Genomic DNA, 6,672 nt, shown 5'->3' on the forward strand with positions numbered 1-6,672 from the left:
ATGTCAAAAACATTTGTTAGCAGCAGGGGACGAGCATCTCATTAGAATTTTTATCATGTGTAACATTTGCAATTTATATTATGTGGTGCCAATTCAAAGAGAAATCAGATATTTAGGACTTGAGTTCAAGAACATATCAGAAGTGTGGGAAATAGTTTAACCATGTATAGTGCATCAATGCACAAACTCAACAGGAATCTAAACACTTTCAGGTTCAAAGCAATTAAACAAGTAGTTCTAAAGGTTAGAAAGGGAAATAAAGAGATAACATTATCTGAAAGACAGTCCTTTTGCATTTATCAGCTCAACACACTGGCACCAGTGGGATTTAAAGAAGGAATAGATGTAGCCTCCTTTGTAGGATGACTTTATTGTCAGCCCATTAACATATACATCATCTTTATTATTGCTGCAGCACATTTTCAGTAATCATTGTATTGTAATTGTTGCATTATTTTAAACTCTACTTGCAGCAAGGGTATATTTTAATTGCTAATATTTATTTCAATGCATATTATTTTCTATAATTTTACACTATATATAAAATATCATATATTTGTATTTTTGAAATGCCTCCACTGACAGGAGGAACATTGCAATGTAGTTTAAACATATATAATGTAATAATGATTTAATTCAAATGGGATTATATTTTGATCATTCACCACTCCCCTATTTGCTTTCCTTCTCACCACAAGAGGTTATTCTTAATTACCCAGCGATTGAGCATTATGTTTTATATCTTCATTTATAGATAAAGTCAGGCCCCTGATAAATCAAAACACTTTCTGTCCCAAAAGGATTTTTAGGCGGCTGACTATATATTACGTTTAAACTTTCTCAGTATAATATATAAGGAATACAGCCAAGTAATCCTATAGACATATCACACTATACCAAACGTTTGAAACAAGTGGTTGCTGCTTCTACTCAAGTTGTTCTGTATCAATCCACTCAGTATATCACAGAGCAAGTAAAACAAGTATAAAGAAGCGTAGTCACCTCTTACAAGTGTTGGAATACTACCAAAAATCATTTTCTTAGATTAAATCTTATAAAGAATATTTCATACATTTATTAATAAGTATAAAGCAAAATAAACATTTTGATAAAATAAATTAAAAATTATATAAAATCACATAGTCCACCATGATTGCAATTTAGGAACTTGTGAACTCCTGATTCTAATAACTCCCAATTGTGCACATAAAGGGAAAAATTATTTTCCTTATTTCAGTAAAAGCCTTCAGAACTTGTAATAAACTGACCGAAGGATATATGTTATTATATTCTAGCAATTAGGATTAAGATTGACAATGTCTGTGTCGACATGTCTCTGAGAAAACACACAGTGGAGAAATGCGTCAGCAGGGGAGTATATTGCAATTTAAGATCATGTCTTGTATTGTTATCCAGTGAGCAAACGTTTCTACTGCCCTGACCCGGGTCTAAGAAGTGATGATTACATACAGAGGATCAGCCCAAGTATAGAGGTAATCCATGGGGAACTTTAACAATGATTGCTGGAGGGGAGACTTGGAAATTACCTGCAGCCGGTGAGGTGTGAAAAATTGCAGACACAGACTTTGTTAACCTCAATTCTAATTGCTCTGTTCAAGCAGACTGTTTGCCTACTATTGGAACAAGGGCAGATTGTATTGTTTAAACACTGATATACATTAGGGATGTGCACCGGCCACTTTTGGTGTTTTGGGTTCTGATTAGCTTGATTTTTGGGGTTCTGATATGTTTTGCCAAAACACCTGACGAAAGGTTTTGGTTCTGATTTAGGGTTTTGGGTTCTGATTTATTTTTAAAAAAGCATAAAAAGGGCTAAAACCAATTTTTTTGTTTGTTTTTCACTCCTACGCTATTATTAACCTCAATAACATTCAATAACAATCATTTCCACTAATTTCCAGTCTATTCTGAACACCTCACACCTCACAATATTGATTTTAGGTCAAAAGGTTGCATCGAGGTAGCTGGATGTCTAAGCTAAGCGACACAAGTGGGCGGCACAAGCATGTGGGCCATCTAGTAGTGGCACTGCAGTGCACTGCAGGCTTGAATGGCCTTTTGCTGCTCCTCCATCCTCTGCAGCATATAGAGGGTGGAGTTCTAGCGCGTCACTACCTCTTATTTTCGTTGATGACAGGGCATTTTCATTCTTTTTTTATTTGGCAGTAACATTGAACGTAGTTTTATATCTGATACTAATATTTCTGGACTGCAAGAAGAGTGAACGTATTTTAATTGAGCAGTACTAATATTTCTGGACTGCAACAACAGTGAACGTAGGTAAATTGAGCAGTACTAATATTTCTGGACTGCAATAACAGTGAACGTAGGTAAATGTAGCAGTACTAATATTTCTGGACTGCAACAACAGTGAACGTATTTTAATTTAGCAGTAATAATATTTCTGGACTGCAAGAAGAGTGAATGTATTTTAATTGACCAGTACTAATATTTCTGGACTGCAACAACAGTGAACGTAGGTATTGCAGTACTAATATTTCTGGACTGCAACAATATATTGCTCTAGAATTTTTTTTATACTTTTTAAATAATTTTTTTATATTTTTTTGTAATTATTTTTGTATCATTTTTTTTTTATTTTTTGTAAAAAATTTTATGATTTTTTAATATTTTTAAATAACTATGGACTTAGCAGAACAAAGCACAGGACAAAAGCACCACTGGACTCAGCAGGATAGAGCACAGGACACAGCACCACTGGATTCAGCAGGACAGAGCACAGGACAAAATCACCACTGGACTCAGCAGGACAGAGCACAGGACAAAAGCACCACTGGACCCAGCAGGACAGAGCACTGGCCAAAGCACCACTGGACTCAACAGCACAGAGCACAGGACAAAAGCACCACTCAACAGGACAGAGCACAGTAGAAACTAACTAACTAACCACTGGACACAGGAGAACCACTACACTATCTACAACCTCCCTCTTCCCTGATCTCAGCCCGAATGAAGATGGCAGCCGCAAGCGGGGAATTTATGCAATCCGAGTCTCGCGAGATCCGACGCGAGACGTGGACGTCAGAGCCTCGTTTTCATTTTTTGCCCGCGGAAATATCCGAACAGTACTCGGATCCCGTTCGGATCCACACTGTTCGGGTGGGCTCGGATTAGCGGAATCCGAGCCCGCTCATCCCTAATATACATGTCATAAAAACGTAAATACTTAGATCAGTTTATTACAAGTTCTGAAGGCTTTTGCTGAAATAAGGAAAAAGAATTTCTCCAGTTATGTGCACTATTGGGAGTTATTAGAATCAAGGCTTCACTAGTTCCTAAATTGCAATCATGATGGACTTTATGTGATTTTATATAATTTTTACTTTATTTATTTTATCATATGCAATTTGTTTATGATTTTGTTTTATATTTATTAGTAAATGTATAAAATAATCCTTAAAAGCTTTAATCTAAAAAAATGATTTATGGTGGTATTGCAATGCTTGTAAGAGGTGGCTGCACTTCTTTATGTTTCCTTTATTTGTTCTGTGATATACTGAGTGGGTTGATTCACAACAACTCGAGTATTGTTATTTATTTGTTCCCTGATAACGTAGCTGTTATGAAACGCCTGTATCACAGTTTTGCCAGGTAGAGTTTGTGGAAGGGGACCCGAAGACCATAAATGAGATACTTCCAGATATTTTGAGCTCACACAGTGGCAGTGTGGCTGGCGCACAGTAATATTCTCATGGCCATAATTAAAAATAAGTGTTTTAATTTAAATGTTATGAGTTTTTAAATTGGTACATTAAACTGTCACTTTTAATACTACACTATTGGCTTGTAATTACTCTGCAGGGAACAGACCTGTGGCATATTGGTGACAGTGATTCTTAAGATTTTAGTTGGTTTTCAATCTAAAAAACACAGAGTTTGATTAAAATGCACACATTATAACTACCGTGCAGGTTTCCTGAATTATAGCTATTGTGCGGGTTTCCTGAATTATAACTACTGTGCGGGTTTTCATGATCTTAATATACTACACTATTTGCACTCTCCTTCTTTGTTTATTTTGTTTATGAAGGACAAGCCCTTCTCAGCGAGGCCCGTTGAAGCTGGAAGCTCAAGACAAATGTTGTCTCTGCCCTGGCCCAAAACCAGCCCTGAGTAGAGCTGATTGTTATAGTACCAGATGCATCTAAGTACAGTAAAACCATCCTTTTAGCAACAATATTTTGGCTTGCTTTATAGCTAAGGCTCCCATCATTTTCGATGACAAAAAGGAACTTGTGCTTGCATTATTCACCATACTGTGATGGGTATAATCTCCATCAGGGATCTGAGGTTTATAGCTGCAGTATCAACACAGCAAATTAGGTCCAGCAATGTCAGGAACACTGCAGATAAGCTCATTATTTTATATTCTTTGGTATGAAGTCGTATATCAGTTGCAGCTGTGGATACAATATACTTAAGTAAACATAATTCACTATCTAGGCACCCTCTTTTTATATTTATTTGCAGTTATTGAAGCCTATTCTAATTTGTCATGTTTATTTGGATTCATTAGATGTTTAAAATAGGGGGGAAAAGTATTGTGAGTTAAAGATTTTGATTTAAAAAAGATGACTGTTCTGGTTAAACAGAGACATGGCAGCAAAACATTGCTAATCTCTAAACTAAAACATGTTATCTTATATATAAATATTATTGGTCTATTTGTTTGTTTGTCTGCCCAGTTAGGCATTCGGACACCCCTGCACTGATTGGGATGAAACCAATGCGAGGTGGTCCAGTTGGATCCTGGCCAGGTTTTAGAGGGTTTAGAATCCCGGTCGGACCACCTGTTCCTGTATGTTAGGCAGAATTTTGACCTGGTGAACCTGTTCTGAGCCTTCCACTGGATGGATTTGGATGAAATCTTCACAAAGTGGTAACAGTGGATTCCAGAATACACACTAGGGGGTTGAGATCACGGTCAGATCTCCCTGTGTACGCTGGACAGAACTTTGACCAGTGGAGCCTGTTAAGGCAATTTCAATATATGGATTTGGATGATAACTTCACAGAGGGGTGGCAATTGGTCTGGGATGCATAATGGAGTGGTTGGGGCTCCGGTCAGACCTCCCGTTGGTTTATGCTTGGCAGAACTTTGATCCAGGGAGCCCGTTCTGAACCTTTCATTGAATGGATTTGGATGAAAACTTCACAAGGGGTGGTAACTGATGTGCGATGTCTAATGCAGTGGTTGAGGTCTTGGTTGGACCGCCCGTTGGTGTGTGCTTTGCAGATCTTTGACCCAGGGAGCCTGTTCTGGGCCTTCCACTGGATGGATTTGGATGACATCTTAGCTGCTGATTATTTTTAAAATGTTGACTGTTACATCCAACTAATAGATAACTTAATAACTTGAAGATTAAAACCCGGGCAACGCCAGGTACTTCAGCTGGTGCTATAAGAAAATCACTTAGTAAAGGCAAACAAGATGTCTAAAATAAAATGGCCACTAGGGCACTGATTCATTGGAACCCTTAATGATCCTTTCCCAAAGGTGCAGAACAAGTGTCTCCCATGGTGCCTATTTTATCACAAATTTACCCATTCTTACAGGAGTGCATGGTTTAGTGTGTCAAAATTGAGAATTCTGGATGGGGTGTAAAATTTAGAATTTTCTGACAGGATATGCTTGGAGGGTCTAAGCCTTCGGTCTTCAGGCTTGCATACATATGTTTAACCATAGACATGAGGACACGAAACGGGAGAAAAGTAGGTTCAGAAGAAATTTTAAGTAAAATTACTTCAAAGAAAGGGTAGTGGTTAAGTGGAATAGCCTCCCATCAAAGGTGGTTGAGGCTAAAACAGTAGAGCAATTTCACATACTTGGAATAGACATAAGGATATCCTTACAAAGAATAAAGGATCAAATAGGGTTTGAGGTTACCATAGGTGAAAAATTGGGCAGACAAGATGGGCCAAGTGGTCCTTATCTGCCGTCAAATTCTATATTTCTATGTTTCTATATTTAATTTTGCAGGATGAGATTATTTAAATGATATTGAAAGGAGCATTCTCTGTTGAAGGTGTTGGAAACCAGGCAACAGCTTATACTTTCAATGAGATACCTTTCAAATCTTTTCCGTGCACCTAATTTTGGACCCTGCATTTCTAGGTATAATTAAACGCACATATCATTCAAAGACACAAAAGTGACATATGAAATAAGACCAAGGGGTAAATGTTTTAAGGAGGGATTTTTGCAAATTGCTGATATTCTGCGACTTTGACAGCTGAATTTAAAACAGCAATGTGTTTAAAGGCAAATCTTGTCATTGCCATTTTAAATTTAGCTGTGAAAGTTGAGTGCAAAGGACACTAACTACAGCCTACGATTACAGGGTCAGAATAAGAAGAGGAATGGGTATTTTCCCTCCTAGTAAATGTAAAATTTCTGTGTGCAGAGAGAAAACCACCACAGTAAGAAAGGTGTAATGAATTACTATAAAAGTTCTCTAATAGGGGGGTGGTAAGTTTTGAACTAAGTATTCCCAGGTCAGAAGATCAGCTGTAGACTGTAAATGGTACTGTAAATTTTACTGTACACTAAATACCAAAATTAATGGAAACTGCACAGTAGCAGAACTGTATATCAGTGGTAGGGTAATACAGTGGCCTTCTCACTTGAGA

The sequence above is a fragment of the Mixophyes fleayi genome, chromosome 2 (assembly GCF_038048845.1).
Source record: "Mixophyes fleayi isolate aMixFle1 chromosome 2, aMixFle1.hap1, whole genome shotgun sequence".
Lineage (NCBI taxonomy): Eukaryota > Metazoa > Chordata > Amphibia > Anura > Limnodynastidae > Mixophyes > Mixophyes fleayi.